General features: G+C 45.7%; 1 long non-coding RNA gene across 1 annotated transcript; it reads right to left on the bottom strand.

Annotated features, from left to right (window-relative positions):
• Positions 1-202: 202 nt before the first annotated feature.
• Positions 203-17,518, bottom strand: LOC132023383 (uncharacterized). The gene is made up of 3 exons (XR_009405950.1): positions 17,046-17,518; positions 10,220-10,390; positions 203-7,541 (listed from the first exon to the last, which is right to left on the bottom strand). It is a non-coding gene; the product is annotated as an uncharacterized LOC132023383 (long non-coding RNA).
• Positions 17,519-19,099: the final 1,581 nt, after the last annotated feature.

Below are 19,099 nucleotides of genomic sequence, written 5' to 3'. Positions count from 1 at the left end.
TCTCAGGGTCCTGGGATGGAGCCCTGCATTGGGCTCTCTGCTCAGTGGGGAGCCTAGCCCCCCCCCCCCCCCCCGCTGCGTGTGATCTGTCAAATAAATACATCTTAAAAAAAAAAAAGTCTTTTCTTAGAATAGGGAGGGCCAACCTTCACATGGAAGATGTTATTTCCGGCTTTCAGGGGAACAGAGGAGAGTCTGAGTCTTTCTTGCACAGATTGTCTTTTAAATAACTTTTATTTAAAATGATAAATATTAACAAAATGGCACAATTTGGAGCAGCCTGCCCTTGGCCCCTACAGTTTCCCCTCTGAAATTTCCCTGGGGGTTTCACATACTAAAAGCTGAGCTGGCAGATTATCTTACCCAATGGGTCTCAGTTCTGGTAACAGGTCCGTGTCATTCACTTTCCCTTTAGGAGGTGGTGAAGCAGGTAGGTTGTCAAAAGTCAGGCCTGTTGCTTGAACAATCAGGGGATCACAAAGAGGTCCATCAATGAAATTGAAGAAAAATGGTGGCTAGTAACTACATCAAGTTGTAATCCCGTTTTTGATTCCTAGGCCGGACAGTCAAGATTACCAGAGGTCAGGCTCAAAGCATTTTTCAGAACAAGCGCAAGCAGTGCCCATCTGACAGGCTGTCCTGATTTGTCGCTGCAGTGTCTCTGGCGATCTTTGGAACAGCTCACAAAGCCACCAGGCATGACGACAGTCTGTGTGTGAGTTGCTTTGGTTGCTTCTCTGAAGTTTGCATCAGGCTGGTGATGTTTAGTTTGCAGGGCCTCGGGGGAAAAAATGCAGTTTTACTTCTTGTATGAGTCCAACAACTCAGAAGTTGGAAGAAAAAAAAAAGTTTGGAGGCATGTGTAGCCAGCCACTGGAGGAAACTAGAAGAAATCAGCATCTAGTTCAGCATATAATGAGCAGTATCAGAATTCAGTGTTTACATAGGGGTTTTACTGAAACATACTTTCTCCCTATCACCCTCTCAGCTTTTGCTGAAGATAAAACAATTGAAGACTAATTGGCTTGCAAAAAAAGTGTAGTTAAGAGAGAGCAAATCTTGGCTCGGTTACTGACATAAATGCAGCAAGAATAGCAGTTGACGATGCAGAATCTTTTATATCTGCTTTACTGGAATTTTCAGTAAGGAATCTCTAGGTTGAACTTTCAATAGCCTCTCAAGGCCAGGAGCCACGCCAGATGCTTGCCATCAGACTTCGCCTGCAGTACCTACAGATTTGGGTTAACTCCTCTCTTCTCGAGGTTCCCAACATATTGAGGTTCCTGCACCTGCCAAGAAGTGACCTTCTTTACCCCCTGGTGAGGCTGCTGGAACTCTTTAAGAAGGTACCAGGCTGGTATTTCCAAGGGGCTTTTTACTGGCTCCCTGAAGTCAACCTCAGTTCCTTAAAGCTGCTTGGTCATACCGCAGACTATTCAGGTCTCTCTCAAACGTTACATTCCAGCAAAGCTTGGGTAAAAAACAAAACCCAATGTTTTTCTTTCCAATGATGTTTTTTAAGAAGAACAGATTCTTACTGCACTTATGCAAGTAACTAACTTTAATTGCCATAAAAGAACAAATACTCTGAGAATTTCTGAATTCTGGAGGGTTCAGGTAGGGAGAAAAAGATACATGTTTTGTATTTGTTTACAAAGGAATATTTTATCAAACCGCTCTAAGCCGCCGCTTAAGAGAAAAAGTTTTTAAGTCAGGAAAAACAAAACATTAAAAAAAAATCAGCAATGTTTTCAGCAAAAATGTGATAAAATTGCAATTATCTTCCTCAGTTTTATTCAGTCTTAGGTTATTAATTCTTCGTTTTGGAGTAGTTCTGGAAACTCTTACTTCAGTTTAATGACATCAAGGTTATAAAGAATCCTGTACCCCAGAGTTCTTCCCATGAGTCTCAGAGAAGCACATTTGCAAAAAGCTTTTATGAAAGCATCTGAGTGAAACTGTAATTGTCTGTAAATGAAAACACTTAATGGCCATAGTCAAAGATCTGGTTAGAGTCCATTACAATGCAATTGGTAAGAAAATCTGCTTATTTCTGAGACATACAACATTTCAAGATAGTAACATGTTCAGACGTATCAGATCCCCAGGAGTCTTACACAATTTTGAGAACACTTAAATACGTATCTATATGAACAATCTAAGAGAGTTTAAGTGTCACTTATTTGAGTACTTCCCATGTAATTTAACATAGCAAGTAAGCCAAATTAGTTTCATTTTTACCGAATTTTTTTTAAGATTTTGTTTTAAAATTATCTCTACACCCAATGTGGGGCTCGAATTTATAATTACTAGATCAACAGTTTCAGGCTCTACCCATGGAGATAGGTAGGCTCCCCTCCACAGAATTCTGGAAATGTTCCCAGGGCCTTCTGAACATTTCATTTAGACTGTGGTCAAAAGACTTTTGTAATTTGCTTCTGGGAAGTATGTCAAAAAGTATCTATCATTTGAACATTTCATTGATCAAAATCAATTTATCAAAAGGCAGAAATGTGTCACTGATTACAGGTCATTAGGTAACTATATTTATTGAACCAAGGTGGTCCTAGAAGATTTCAAAGTAAATACAGATGTTACACAGTTGTGAGCAAAACTTCGTTTTTTTTTTCTTTTTAAGATTTTTAATTTATTTATCAGAGAGAGAGAGGGAGAGCGAGCGAGCACAGGCAGACAGAATGGCAGGCAGAGGCAGAGGGAGAAGCAGGCTCCCTGCCGAGCAAGGAGCCCGATGTGGGACTCGAATCCCAGGATGCTGGGATCATGACCCGAGCCCAAGGCAGCTGCTTAACCCACTGTGCCACCCAGGTGTCCCCCAAACTTCCGCTCTTGTGTTAAGACTCAGTTTTTTTGATAATCAAGAATCTGATGAGAAAACACAGAATCTTTAGATTGTCCTTAATGTAATCTTTAACAGATGTCATGGCCGAAGTGACAGTATGACCAGGGTCGAGAGGGCAAGAGGATGGTGAAACGAAGACGAGACGCAGAGAGATGACAGGAGGGGCCAAGTGGATGATGGCCAAGCAGTGCCAGTTTTATTCAAGGCTGTGAACATTATGTAACTAACAGAAACAATCGTAAGAAGGTATCTATTTTTAGCTGATTACTAAAGAACTTGCAACATACACATAAAACCCCTCAAGCTTCCCTATGACCTATTTTCCCAAGCACTAATAGCAGACCCTCTGAGTCAGTGGTCTCTGTCTTCAGGTAACTCCTTAACCAGGTGCACTAACTTCAAAGTGGCTCAAGACCTAGTTTACAATCTTACAATGGTGTAGTTTATAGCCCGTGCAAGGATAGCACAATCCCACAATGATTAATGACCAGGCCTGTTTTGCCCATTCCAGGTAAGCACATGCAGGCAACCGCATCAGTGAGTCTTAGGATCCACATAGCTCAGGCCCTTTCTCAAGCGCTACTCAACTTTTCCACCCACAGGGCTATCAGCCCCTGGGCTTCCGGGAGGCGCGAGTCGGGGCCTGGTTTGGTCTCTTGACTCTAGCCCAGTCCATGGCTGCCTACATTCTACCCCCCCCCCCTTTTTTTTTTTTTTTTAAAGACTTTATTTATTTATTTGAGAGAGAGACAGTGAGAGAGCATGAGCGAGGAGAAGGTCAGAGGGAGAAGCAGACTCCCCATGGAGCTGGGAGCCCGATGTGGGACTCGATCCCGGGACTCCAGGATCATGACCTGAGCTGAAGGCAGTCGTCCAACCAACTGAGCCACCCAGGCGCCCTACCCCCCCCTTTTTTAAAAAGATTTTATTTATTGGACAGAGATCAGAAGCAGGCAGAGGCAGGCAGAGAGAGGGAGGAGGAAGGGCAAACTGATAAGCTAATTAGCATACCAAGGTCCTTCTACTTCCACAGGTAATAACCTATATGGAGGTTGCATAGTTACAAACACTATTATGGGACCTGTGCCTGACGAAGACAGGGACACAGGTGGACAATTTGTTAACACGTAATGGTCACAATGGATATTATACAATAGATGCCCCCCTTGGAGAGTTAAGAACTATTGATCCCGAACCCACTACCAGTAAAAAAGGTCTAGGAACACAGGCCCGCAAGGTCAGATTGAAGTCTTTCGTGGCAGTATAACCACCCCTAGCTATTTGTACTCCGATTGGTCCCAGGGCAGTGACCAGCTTCCAAAGTTCTACATGAAACATCCCTCCCGCTATAGAGAATATTCCACCAGGAATGGTCACATCATGCATCGGCAGGCGGGGGCGGGGGGTGGTAAGCAATATATTGCAGAGGTTTTTCTCTAGCCACTTTTAAAAAAGATTTTTTTTTAAGATTTTATTTTACAGACAGAGATCACAGGTAGGCCGAAAGCAGGCAGAGAGAGAGGGAGGGGGAAGCAGGCTCCCGGCCGAGCGGAGAGCCTGACGTGGGGCTCCATCCCAGGACCCTGGGATCATGACTTGAGCCAAAGGCAGAGGCTTTAACCCACTGAGCCACCCAGGCGCCCCTTCTCTAGCCACTCTTGACCAGTTGGTGACGGAGAAATCAGGGATGCCGTGAGGAAAGATGATCAACGGCTTCTCCTGGAGGCCTTCTGTCCAAATGGGACCTGGAATAGTCTAGTTTAATTTGGGGGGACAAATAGGGTACCCAGGAGGACACATGCCTCTTTGGGGAGCCCTAGGAGTCTTGTCACTAGTGATCTCATAGAGAGTCCATCTTTCAAGCCGTATCTCAGAATTAGATCAAGCAACTCCACTTCTTGCATATCCTAACTAACTATATGGGGGTCTTGATTGGACCACCATGCTTCCATTGATAAGGTCATGGCCAGGGGAAGGTAACTGGAAACATACAGGTACCTGAGCTGCTAAACTAGTCCAATTAATGTAACATTCTGCACTTTCCATGCCATGAGCTGCTTCCCCCAAAATATTCTGTAGCATTAATGTGTACTCGGGGGCTTGGATCATCCCAAGTAACAGGCCTTATAATGGGTTGGATCAGGCAATTATGCCCAATAGGCTATGGCCTTGCTATGGGGGAGGCCAACCATATCTAATAATGTTAATAATATAGTGATCAATGCTTCATTGGGTTGGGTCTGATTCACTATGTCTAGGGCCCGATTCAGGAGATCTCTGACTGTAAGGGGGGAGACATCTTTTTCTTCTCTGTCTGTTCTGGCCGTCCATCCTCTGTTGGAGACACGAGGATTCCGCACCACCTTTCTGGAAGCCAGCACGGAGTATCCTCATCCTGAGAAAAACACAAACAAAACTGCCTCCTTTGTGGAGGACAGGATCAGGACCCTTCCAAGTGCCCATCATGGGGGTCTTTCCACCTAGCATAAGGAAGGGGAGAAAAAAGTCTGGATGCCGAAAGAGTTCAGCTGCTGTGCGACCTATATCGTCGACATTCAAAAAATTTAAAACATAAAGAGTTAAAGTTAAATGCATATGAGGAGAATATTTCACTGTTCCCTGTAGTGTCTCCCCCTCTTTTAATTTTTTGAGATACGATTTAAGGATTCCATTAGTCCTTTTGACAATGGCTTGTCCTTGAGAATTATAGGGGATGTCCATTAAATGTTTAATCTGAAAGGTTTGGCAAAATTTTTGAAAGGCTTTTGAATTGTATGCAGAGCCATTGTCTGTTTTTTTTTTTTTTTTTTTTAAAGATTTTATTTATTTATTTTACAGAGAGAAATCACAAGTAGATGGAGAGGCAGGCAGAGAGAGAGGGGGAAGCAGGCTCCCTGCTGAGCAGAGAGCCCGATGCGGGGCTCGATCCCAGGACCCTGAGATCATGACCCGAGCCGAAGGCAGCGGCTTAACCCACTGAGCCACCCAGGCGCCCCCCATTGTCTGTTTTGATGGCTTTTGGAGTTCCCATTTGGGATAAGGCGGAAAAGAGGTGATTTTGTACATCTACAAGCTTCTCCTGTGTGTGCAGTAGCATGTACAAATCCTGAAAAGGTGTCAATAGAGACATGTATATATTTTAAAGGGCCAAAAGTAGGGAATAGTGTCACATCCATTTGCCGTAAGTGATCAGGCATAAACCCTCTAGGATTTACCAAATATGTAGGTAATGAAAAATGAACTGGACAGGCAGGACAGCTTTTGACTATTTGACAAGCCTCTTCTCTGGTTATACTGAACTGTCGGCGTAGGGCTGATGCATTTTGGTAAAATTTAGTGGGACTTCGTATAGCCAGTTGTTTATTAGTGACATCAATTACATATGCATGAGTGATCATATCTATAAGATCACTGCCTCTGGATAAAGGACCTGGCAGTTTAAGATTGGAGCTTGTCTCAATCTCAGAAGTTGCTGAATGCTAGAAAACAAATGACACAACTTTTCATCATTGGTAAGCACATAAGCCTGTGGCAAAGATGGGACTGCTCACGCCACATAATGGCTGTCTGTGTATAGGTTACATGGTTCAGAATATATCTGCAAGGCTAACTGGACAGCTTTCAGTTCAGCCCTTTGTACGGATTTAGGGGGGGTAGTATCCTTGATAAGAAGCCTCTGCATATGGGGACTCTTTATAAATTCCTACATGCCCAGTTTGGTCTGCATCTACAAATATAGTAATAGCATTAGCTAAGGGTTTGTTAACCACAATTGCTAAACTGAAAACAGAGGTAGTGGAGAAAAATTGTAGAAAGTTTGTCTGCTGGCCAATGATATTTGAGTTGTCCTGGAAAACAAGACAGAGCTATTTGCCAATTCAGATTTGTGTAAAGTAGGGCCTGTTCTTTATCAGCAGTTAACACGGGCAACAGGATATAATCAGGTTCTTGGTCAATCATGTGAATAATTCGTTGTCGGCCTCTTAAAATTACTTGAGCTAGCAGTTCAGTATAGTCATTAATGACCTGCAACTGGTGTAAGGCCAGATGTATCCACTCTAAAGGCCCCTGAGCCTGCCATGTAACAGCAGCTGGCAATTGTGAAGGCCTTAGCAAGATCAAGTAAACAGGCTGCTCAGGGTCATACTGATTTACATGGGCTTGGGATAGTTTGTCATCAAAAAGTCGTAAAGCTTTTTGAGCTTTTTCAGATAGGGTACAAGTAGAAGAGGGTGCACTGTCTCCTTTAAGGGTGTCAAATACAGGTTTTTAAATCATCAGCAGTAATATATAAGAAGGGTCTTATCCAATTAATATCTCCCGTAAGTTTTTGGTAATTAGTTAATGTCCCAAGGAACTGAGTTCTAATTGTAATCTTTTGAGGCCAAATCTCTTTATTTTCAATGATGAAGCCCAAATATTCAAAAGGCTCCATTTTTTTGCACCTTTTCTGGAGTGATAACTAAGTTCCACTGTTGCAATTTAAGAATCAAATCTTGAAAGGCCTCTTGTAATAGGCTCTCAGTTTCTGCTGCAAGAAGGTGGTCACCCATATAATGAATGCAATATATTGTAGGTTCGAATCGAGCATGGAACGGAGCAAGGGCCTTTGCCACACAGTCTTGGCACAAGGTGGTGCTATTAGCCATGGTACCTCTTAGCCGGTTCCTTGTGATTAATGCTAGGAACAGAGAAAGCAAATCTTTCACAATCCTGCGGGGCTAATGGGATGGTGAAAAAGCAATCTTGTAAGTCTACAGTAATAAGCTTGTATTGTAAAGGTACGGCGGAGGGTGTGGGAAGCCCAGGTTGGGACCCCCATGTCGGTCAGCACATCTCGGCCCCACAAGTTAAGATCTATATCCAGGACAAATGGTTGAAAAGTTCCTTGATGCCCTTCTGCCATAGACCAATTTAGAAACGAGGTGCTGAGTTGTGGGGAATGGGCTTGTCCTACTCCTCTGATTGGGACGGCTGAGTCTTTAAGAGGCCAGCGCCGTGGCCAAAGCTGTTTTGCAATAACTGAGGCATCAGCGCCCGTGTCAACGAGTCCCACAAAGGCACAGCCTTGTATAAGTCAAGTCATGTATGACTTGTCTGCAGGTATCAGTTGAGTCCAGGAAATATCAGTGGAGCCGAAACCACCATTCCCTCTATTGCCCTTTACAACGGGGTTGGTGGTGGTAGCTCTGGGGATTATAAACAGCTGGTCAATAGGTATCTTAGGCAATAAATGCAAAATCCCCCCTTTCAATGGTATCATAATTTTTATTTCTCCTGTATAATCTTCATCAATTACCCCTGGGTGTATTAACCCTTACATTGTCCAACTAGAACACCCTAAGAATAAAGTCCAGGTCCCTTTTAGCAGAGGTCCCCATATGCCTGTGGTTAAGGCCTTAGGGGGCTCTCCTGCTTCCAAGTATACCGGAGTATCTGGGACCAATTCTAGTCCTGCACTGGCGGGGGTACCGCGGAATAGCTTGTCGATGCCTGGGAGGTCCGCGGTACTGGCCCGAGAGCGGACATCTGAGGGATCATGGCTGCTATTGTTTGTTGGGGCTGCAGTGAGCCCCGCCTCCAGTTTCCCTGGATAATGTTCCCAAATTTGTCCTTTTGAGAGCGGCATTCATTTGCCCAATGATAACCTCTCTGGCATTTTGGGCATAATAAGGGAGGTTTTTTACTGATCTTTCCATTTTTTACCTGTCTGTCCATTAACTGAGGGCACTGAGCCTTGAAATGACCTACGTGGCCGCACTGAAAGCAGGTCTGTTTTTTATTATTACCCTTCTGCATCATTCGCTTTTGCATTTCCTGAGGGGAGATGCCCCTAAGGGCTGCGGCTAAAGTGATGCCCTGAATATAGGAAGAGCCTATCTCTGCACAAAGGCGAATATAATCCTCCAAAGTTCCTTTATTTTTCCTTGGGCGTATAGCCACCTGACAGAAAGAATTCGCATTTTCAAAAGCAAGATGTTTAACAATAATGGTTCTGGCCTCCCCATCATCCACGATGCGACCCACTTCCTTTAAGAGTCTGGCTACGAAATCCTGGTAAGGTTCATCCGGTCCCTGACGGATTTTGGAAAGCTCCACAGTTCTAGTTCTGGAGGAGGGAAGTCTTTTCCAAGCCGTTAAGGCACATTGTCCAATTTGATTGTAAGCGATTTCAGGATAGTCTATTTGAGTACTGACCTCAGCATAGGCTTCCATTCCTATCAACATTTCATATGAGACCGGAATATTTGTTCTGTGGTTGTAAACCGCCATCTCATTTGCTCTCTCATAAAACTCAGTTTTCCAGAGTAGATAATCTCCACCGGACAGACAGGCCTTAGCTATGACTCTCCAATCATCTGGACAGAGAGCAACCTGACCAACACTGTCCAGTAAATAAAGAGTATATGGGGCGGTGGGGCCATATTGAGCAGTGGCTGTCTTAATTTCTTTTAAAATTTTAAAATTAAGATCTGCGTATCTCCGTTGCCCATTTTCATGTTGCATGATTGAATAACCGATCTGGGAATTGGGCTTTGCAGGGACAGAACCGTAGGTCTGTGTCTCTGTATGATTAACAGTGAATGTTTGAGTGCCACTTGATGTTGTTCCCAGCACAGGACGCAGTTTTCGAGAGGTGGGAATTTTACCATGTATGTCTTGCTGCGAAAAGGACCTTAGGCGAGCCGGGGCCGAAGAGGAAAAGATTACCTCTTTGTCATCATCCAAATACACATCATCTTCCTCAATTTCATAACCTCCAACCTTGATCAAGGGTGGTGTTGGAGGGACTCTAGGAGGAGCAGCATGTGGCTCACATTTTTTGTTGTTGCAAATAGAATGGCTTGGAGGAGGACGAGAGTTTGAAGTCTGTTCTATAAGCTCTGCCGATGGCAAAGGTAAATCAGCCATCAGATCCTCGATGTCCTCCGTTACTTTGGGCAAATCATGAACTTCAGGCCTATCTGGAGGTTCTTGGGAGGCTATCGAAATCAATTTGAAGGAGTGTTGAGGGTCTAATACCTCCCGAATATCTTCCCAAACCTGCATGGTGCTTGGAGGGCAGGCGGTGGGACCATGTATTTTGATTTGATTCTTAATTTCTTGTCCCACCTTTTGCCATGCATCTAGACTTACTGTTCCTTCTTTTGGAAACCAAGGGCATAATTCTGAAACTGTACAAAAAAACTGCCGCAAGGCCTTTTTAGATACCTTGGACCCTTTTTGCTTCATAAGGGCCTGCAACGCAGTCATAAAGACGACCTTTTCCATAGACTGCCACTGCCCCGTATTATTTTACTCCTGTTGTGGCCCTGAGAAGACCGGGCTCCTCTTACCTGAATATCGGCAACAACTTACCTAGACACGCACTTTCACTTGCATGTGCTCAGGTCCCTGTTCGGGTGCCACTTGTCGCGGCCGGAGCGACAACTCGACCAGACGAGACGCAGAGAGAGGAGGACGGGAGGGGCCAAGTGGATGACGGCCAAGCAGTGCCAGTTTTATTCAAGGCTGTGAGGCATTATATAACTAACAGAAACAATCGTAAGAAGGTATATATTTTTAGCTGATTACTAAAGAACTTACAACATACACATAAAACCCCTCAAGCTTCCCTATGACCTATTTTCCCAAGCACTAATAGCAGACCCTCTGAGTCAGTGGTCTCTGTCTTCAGGTAACTCCTTAACCAGATGCACTAACTTCAAAGTGGCTCAAGACCTAGTTTACAATCTTACAATGGTGTAGTTTATAGCCCGTGCAAGGACAGCACAATCCCACAATGATTAATGACCAGGCCTGTTTTGCCCATTCCAGGTAAGCACATGCAGGCAACCGCATCAGCGAGTCTTAGGATCCACATAGCTCAGGCCCTTTCTCAAGCGCTACTCAACTTTAAACTTTAAAGCACATTCAAAGGACTCATCTAACTAACAACGGGCACTTTCTGGAAGAGAAAGGAGCGATCACGAAAAAGGGAAGCAGCCGGTTTTCCTTCCACCCTGAGCTGACCGGGTGTTCCCAGGTGCTCGGCTTCCCTGAAGCAGGCGGCTTCCCTGAAGCAGGCGGCGTTCTTCCCTGGGTGGGCCGGGCGTTCCAGGCTGCCCCTTCGGGCAGCCTTCTGCCCTGAGTGAGCCGGGCATCCCCAGCTGCCCAGCTCCAGGGTCTTACATTGTCCTTCTCCCCAAAGACCTGTTGTCAGTATATGTATTTCTTAAGGCCATATCTAAATGTGCTTGGTAACTAGTAAAATCCTCCAGGGATTACAGTTTTAAGTAACAAATTGTTCCAAGGGGCAGCAGCACATTGGCTTCTATTAGTCTCTGGATACTGGCTTTTGGGAGATCATTTGTAGGAGGGCGTAAGAGAAATTTTTTTGGTTTACTTTGTGTAAGGATGGGTGTCATTCTTCCAGGGACCATGGGACCTGCCTAATGGCCACCGTGTAATCAATCCTGGGCCAGAAGAGCCAGCCAGTCAAGGTCTCTGTGAGTGCCACTGTGAAGAGCCATTAATTTTTATTTTAAAAATTTCCTAATAAGGGCCGCCTGGGTGGCTCAGTTGGTTAAGCAGCTGCCTTTGGCTCAGGTCATGATCCCAGCGTCCTGGGATCGAGTCCCACATTGGGCTCCTTTCCCCACAGGGAGCCTGCCTCTCCCTCTGACTCTGCCTGCCACTCTGCCTGTGCTAGCGCTCGCTCTCTCTCTGACAAATAAAAAATAAAATCTTAAAAAAAAAATAATTTCCTAATAAAGTTTCTTTAGCCATTAAAAAAAAAAAAAAGATTCGACTGTGGGGATGCCTGGCCAGCTCAGTTGGTGGAGAGTGCAACTCCTGGTCTCAGGGTTGTGGAGTGTAAAAAGCCCCACACTAGGTGTAGAGATGACTGGAAAAAAAAAAAAAGTCTTTAAAAATAGGTAAATAAAAATTCCTTTCTAAATTTCATAGATCTTCTGAACGTGAAAGGCTCTATCACTTAAAAGGATGCGGTGCTGTTCAAGGGCTACAAATCCTTCGCTCTGTGTGTGTGTGTGTGTGTGTGTGTGTGTGTGTAGGATACTTCTGTTAAGGGTTACTGCCCAGAAATGCCTGAAGCTGGCAAAGCCTAACTATAGCAGAGAGAGCTGTTCCATGCACCCCAAGGGAATCTCAAGAAAGAGCGGTCTGCATACTTCAAATCCAGAGATTAGGGGAGTGCTGTCTGCAAATCTTGTAGGGAAAGGAAGTTAAACAGGCAAATGGGGCTAGATTTTTTTTTTTTTAAAGCTTTTATTTATTTATTTGACAGACAGAGATTGTAAGTAGGCAGAGAGGCAGGCAGAGAGAGGAGGAAGCAGGCTCCCCGCTGAGCAGAGAGCCGGACGCGGGGCTCGATCCCAGGAATCCGAGATCATGACCTGAGCCGAAGGCAGCGGCTTAACCACTGAGCCACCCAGGCGCCCCAAATGGGGCTAGATTTTAAGGGGAATTTTCACTGGATGTGGGGACTGATTTGCCAATCTAATTTTTGTTCTTTTACCTTGTCAATGGAGTCTCTAGTGGCATGGAGAACAAAGGCAGAAGAAATGTGGAAAGAATTAAACTTCCCTACAACTTCCCTCCTCTTCACAAGTACTTAAGACAGGTGGAATAGTCTTCCACCAGGAACTCAACTGCCTCAATATTGGCCAAAGGCAACCTGTAAGTCTTCATAAATGTATGAAAATCCCTTCAGAAACTTCCCCAAGATACCTGTTGGCAATCACCCTCCAAGCAAAAGGGGCACTGGTACATTCTTATCTGAAGGGTCTCGCTGACTGGGAAACACAGGCAGAAAAAAAATTATCAAATTTCCTTATCCACTGACAAACCCTTAAAACAGGCAGAGTGATATTACTCTAGAGACTCAACTACCCCCACTTTAAGGCTTTGCTAAGTCAAAGGGCAATCCTAGTCTGAGTGACCCTTACCCCCAGGATCCTGTAAAGTCCACTTTAACAATTCTTTTGGAGGGGCACCTGGGTGGCTCAGTGGGTTAAAGCCTCTGCCTTGGGCTCAGGTCATGATCTCAGGGGTCCTGAGACAGAGGCCCGATATGCATGCATCGGGCTCTCTCTGCTCAGCAGTGAGCCTGCTTCTCCCCCTTTCTCTTCCTGCCTCTCTGCCTACTTGTGATCTGTCAAGTAAACCTTTAGAGAAAAAAAAGGTTCCTTTGGAAAACACTCTCTCTAAATCCTCCATCCCCCAACTCCCTCCCAACTTGCAAGCATATAATGATCACTCCTCACTGTCCAGGGGCAGCAGCTCTTTCTGCTCACAGGTCCTGTCCCCATGCTTTACTAGACCACCTTTTGGCACCAAAGATGTCTCAAGAATTCTTTCTTGGTCTTTGGCTCCCGACCCTCACCCCACTGAACCTCACTTACATTCTAAGACTTCATCATCATGGCTAAGGTATTACTAGACAGGAGTCAATGATTTTAACAGCAGCTAGCCTCCCTCTCTCAAGGTCCTGCAAACCTTGCTCCCGAATTCCTTAGAGACAACCCCTCCCAACTTAGATCAGCACTCAATGACCCCAGTGCAGCTTTTCCTGCCCAGGGGTCCTGTCCCCATGCTTTAATAAAACCACCCTTTTTTTACACTGAAGATGTGTCCAGAATTCTTTTGACTGTTGGCTCTCAGACCCCATCGCATCGCATCACCGAAGGTTAGCTGTTACCAATTCAGAACTCTCCGTAAAGAATGTTTAAGCATATCTATTTACGGGGTGCCTGGGTGGATCAGTGGGTTTAAAGCCTCTGCCTTTAGCTCGGGTCATGATCCCAGGTCCTGGGATCGAGCCCCGATGTGGGCTCTCTGCTCTTCGAGAGGAGCCTGCTTTCTCCTCTCTCTCTGCCTACTTGTGATCTTGGTCTGTCAAATAAGTAAATAAAATCTTTAGAAACAAAACAAAAAAGAGTACCTATTTACTTAAATACAGCCAATTTAAAGGATCTATCATCTGGCTATTGGTGGATAGGATCTTATTAATTTCAGTAGTGATTCAAACCGGTAAGCTTTTTAATGGCTTAACTAGGAACCTAAGCAGCTTCCAGGGAAGACACAGATGACACACAGTCCCCATGACCCAAGATTATTTCCCCAAAATAATCTAAGAAAGCAAAGACCTCCTTTGCATAGGTGGTAAGGATGTCTCTGGTCTCCTACAAAATTGAGATGCCTCCAGTTACAGACCCACTGATCTGTGACACCAGGCAGGCACTAACTGGAATGGGACTTTTCCAGCACTGACCCTTTAGAGAACAAAATGCCCCTTATTAAGCTGGGACTTCTTATGAAACTTTCCCGAGGTGTCACAGCTGGACTGAGTGTGCTTTTTGTTAATGGTGTCCAAGATCCCCAGCCTATCTGGGGTACTCTACCTGGGTACCCAAGGCACACCCCAGTAACTGCACTGTCTGGATGTTGGAAACCAGAGAGATAATGTTCTCACTGGTCACCAAGGCAAGCTCTTAGGGCACAGAACATGACAAAAGGAAAAACTGCATCTGGCTTTTATACAGGGACTCATCACAGCAGTTTGTCCAAACATGCTGGTCTGGTGAGAACCAGAAACTGAAAAAATGAGACTTCTGGGATCTGCCCTATATGCCTGCCCTATGCTCATTCCTTTTTATGAACAAAGAACAAAGACAACACACACCAATGAAGACCATCTCTGGGAGAAAATAATCAGCAAACAGAGGGTGCTGCCAAATTTTTCCCATGAGTTGCAAAGCCCAAGGAGCTAATCCCTAGTATTTTCTCTTGCTAATTGAAATTTATAGAGTACAAAAGACTCTTGTTCCATTAGACTCTGCAGAGATTCCAGAAAGCTCACACCATGTGTTTAAAAAAAAAAAAAAAAAAAAAATCCTACCTTCTGCTAGCTCTATTATCAGATGTCCCAGGATCTCAGTGGTGGCAGAGTCTGGGACCAGCTTTGGCCCAGCAAAATATCCTACCCACTATGCCAGCTACTGGGAGGGAAAATTCTTCCTCTACCCTCAAGTTCTTCCCGCTGGACAAAGAATTCAATTTACAAGAGACAGGAAAGGAGGAAAAAACCCAAACCTTTGTTATAAAGCCCAATAAGGAAATTGGGAAATTGACCAAAAAATGACACAGGCAGGGAGTTTTTACACATTTTGGGGGGGGGGGGGACGCCGTAAGTTTGTGAGGAATATACAGGGTAAGGAAAAAAATACATGCGGGGCTTGATCCCAGAATCCTGAGGTCATGACTGGAGCCCAAGGTAGGTAAATTAACCCACTAAGCCACAGGGACCACGCAAATGCCCCTGGTATTGTCCTCCATAGGTAGCACTAGTTTACACCAATCTGTTAAGTGTCTTTTTCACCAAAAACGGTGACCCGGGGTTCCATGGGGAAATTTCAATGAAGGCTGTAGGGCTGTCAGGAGTCCCCGGGGCCCAGCTTTCCTGGAGAGTTCTTGGGCGGATGGGGAAGGACGACCAGAGGACGGGGGCATCTGAAGTTTGGCTAATACCTATTCAGAGAGGGGCACTCCCTCTTCCAGTGTCCCTCTCGTTTGCAGTAGGCACACTGGTTCGGTCCTACGATTGGGTGGCCTCTGGATCCCGAATTTGCGGGCCTCGGGTTTCTTACTCTGGGACCAGCACCAGGCTGGTGTGCACCCTGGTGAGGGTCTGACAACACCTGCCTCAACACATCCGCCAGCAAGGCTGCCTCCTGCCGCATCCTGCGCTCTTTCTCTTTCTGCCGGACCTTGTCTCGGTTTCGGAAAACATCGAAAGCAATCTCAACCAACTGATTTGTGGGCATTCCTGAAGCCCCTCTCACGCTTTGCAATTTCCTGTAAATGTCAGGGGCAGCTTGCCTTATGAAGGTTTCATTGACCATGTGTACATTCTCTGGAGCTTCCGGATCTATATCCACATACTGCCGATAAGCCTTAAATATTCTTTCCCTGTACTCAAAGGGGTCCTCGTCAGGCTTCTGTCTAACCTGCAGAACTTTATTGAGGCTTCTTTGTTTAGGGACTCCATTCTTAAGACCACTCAGGATGCAGCTCCGGTAATGCTCCAGCCTGTTTCTATCCCACTCATCGTGGGGGTTCCATCGAGGGTCGGTGGTGGGGATAGCCAGGTCTCCAAGGGCTCTCACCGGATTATAAGGAGCTTCCTCGTGCATCTTATCGGCTTCAGCACGAGCCTGTTCTAGGATCAAGCTACGTTCCTCTGGTGTGAGGAAGAACTTTAGGAGGGTCTGAATATCTGCCCATGTTGGATTATGGATAGCAAAAATAGAGGCAAAAAAATTCTTCATTCCAATAGGGTCATCTAAGTAAGGAGGCATCTTGATTTTCCAACTCAGCAGGTCAGAGGTGGAAAACTGGGAACGCACGAAGATGAAACCGCTTAGCTGCTGGTTCCCATAACCCCCACCGATCAGCACCTCATTCAGGGGCGATCTTCCTGCCTGAATTTGGGTGGCCCTCTGGTCCAACGAGGTATCCTGGCAGGTTGGAGACCTATAGACCACTACAGGTCCTCCGGAATCTGGAGAAGGGGTTGGAGCTGGGGCCCGAGGTGCCGAACGTCGGGGGACAAGGTCCCCAGCAGTTCCAAGGGGAGGTGGCCCAGTGGTAGTCTTTAACTGCGTGGGTAATGAATTATCTTCCTTATTACGAGAATCAAGGGAAGTTTCCTCCTTTTGGGGACTCTTTGGCACCCAAATCATGTATTTTATCTGAATTTCCTCATTCCAGTATAATAACATAAAAGATCGTACATAGCATATCTCAGACCATTTTTTCTCCCTTTTGCAAAATAACTCCAATTGCAAGATAGTATTGTAATTTAAGGAACCATTCTGAGGCCATTTTTCTCCCGAACCCAAGGAATACAGTGGCCAGACAGTATTACAGAAAAATATCATCTTTTTCTTAGTGATGAAGTCACCCGCGAACAATGCCCAATTCCTAAGGATGCAACCCAAGGGAGTATACTTTGGGACTGAATTCTTATTTCCCATTTTATCTCCGAATTATTTAAATTAACTCTCAGCAAGTCACACAGAGCCGCTCTCACACGGGTTTTCCAAGAAATCCAATTAGCCAAGAGACCCTCTGTGAGTGTAACCCCCCGGTTTTCCTTTCTAAGAAAGGGAAAACTCCTTACCCAAAGCCTCTCGGTTGAGGTCAAACACGAAGAAAATTACCGGCAGTCAGTCATCTGTACGTTCTCACTCTCCGAAAGGATGTCTTCAGAACCCCAAACAAGTTTCTCTCCCCGAAGTTAAAACCGGAAAGCAGCGAAGGCTCACTCTGCCGATCGGAGGGAGTTCGGAATCCAGACCCCCGACTGGGGGCTAAGGTAACGCAGTTGGATTCAGAGTCCCTTCGCGGTTGCGGAATTTGTTACCGGGCTGAAAAGTTTATTTGCTGGCGTGCAACGGAAAGTCGCACTCCACACCACCAGGCTTTTGCAGAAAAAAGGGTTGTTGTAAAGCTGCCAAGCACGAAAACAGGAAGCTGGCTCAAAAATCGGACTTCCCCTCTGGTTTGAGAACACGCTTCTTTAATCACAGGGGTTGGAAGTTACATATTGATGAAGAGGGCGGGGGAAACTGACTATTCAAGAGGAAGGAGGGAGCAAGCGCTTTGAACAAAGGTAGAGGCAACAGACCTTACACGTTTATGTTGGGTGGAGACTTGACATTAAAATGAGGCAAAGGGGGGGACGCCTGAGTGGCTCAGTAGGTTAAAGTCTCTGCCTTTGGCTCCCATTATGATCCCAGGGTCCTGGAATCGAGCCCCTGCATTGGGCTCCCTGCTCAGCGGGGAGCCTGCTTCACGGTCTCTCATCTCTTTCTTCCTACTTGTTACCTCTGTCAAACAAATAAATAAAATCTTAAAAAAAAGAAAATGAGGCCATCAGGTGGTCACGGTCACCTATAGGACAGGGAGATGGTTGTGCGGATCTTCCGGGGACGGGTGTAAACTGAATGGGGTCTTAGACCAGATGGGACTGTCTTGCTTGTTTATAGGCTGAACCTTATCTGAAAAGAAGCAGGGGCTGACCAGAGAGAAACAGGTCTTTGAAAAACAAGCTTTAAGTTTTCTGCTTGTCTCAGGGAAGCCTGGCTGTCTCAGTTGGTACTGTTGGCGGAAGACCAACAAGACCTGCAAGAGACCAAGTGACACTCAGAGAAGAGAACTCGGATTTATTTTACCCCAGCCGACCCAGCTGAGCTCGTGACCCAAGTTCTGGCCCCCCCTGGGGAATGTGGTTACAGGGCTTTTGTAGGGACTTCGGGAAGTCAGGTTCCAAGGCCAGTTCTGACTGCTGGTGGGTGGGTTTGAACTTGGGGAACTGGGGGTACTGGGGCTGCTTTGGTCAAGAACAGTAGTGCAGGGAGCCTGTGGTGGAAAGCCTGTTTACAGGAGCAGAAAGGGCTGGTTATGGTTATCTCTAACTTATAGTTAGTAACTTTGTGTCTTCTGGGTCCTCCTGGCCTAGGCTATCTCAAGACCTTGAACATTATTTTATTTCATTTTTTAAAAGATTTTACTTATTTGACAGAGAAAGAGAGCACAAGCAGGCTCCCCATTGAGCAGGGAGCCCAATATGGGACCGGATTCTGAGATGCCTAAATTATAACCATTACCGCTATTTCTGCTTCTGTACCTTCGCTTGCTAACCCATGAGGAGATGGAAAAATACCAGCAGACTTTCTATAGGCACTCTGTAACCACACATCCCCTGCCCAGAATTGAACCTGACAGAATGACTGCTCCCGGACCCCCCATCCGGCTCTGGGTGCAAGAGATAACAACCATCTGGCGCCCCGCAGCTTGACAGGAAGACCTCGGCCAATCCTGAGATGACACATACCCTGGTGGCACCAACTAAGCAGTGTGAAGAATGACAGCCCTTTGACCTAACCAAAATCTGTTCCCAGCCTTTTCCCGCTCTGTAGCGTGCCAGTCAGATTATAGAGTTGCTTGCTGTTTGATTTTCCCGCGGTATGTGGTGATTTGTTACAAGATACTATGATGTATGCTAAGTCCCTGCCTCCCCCAAAATAGTGTATAAAAGGTGTTGTGATCCTGAGCTCGGGACCTCTTAGTGTCACCATCAACGAGTGCGTGGAGGTCCGGGTTCAAACTCGTAATAAACGACCCTTACTGTTTGGCTTTGACTCTGGACTCTGGTGGTCGTCTTTGGGGGGG

Source organism: Mustela nigripes, chromosome 8, assembly GCF_022355385.1.
Source record: "Mustela nigripes isolate SB6536 chromosome 8, MUSNIG.SB6536, whole genome shotgun sequence".
Classification (NCBI taxonomy): domain Eukaryota; kingdom Metazoa; phylum Chordata; class Mammalia; order Carnivora; family Mustelidae; genus Mustela; species Mustela nigripes.
This window is presented reverse-complemented; position numbering and strand designations above follow the sequence as displayed.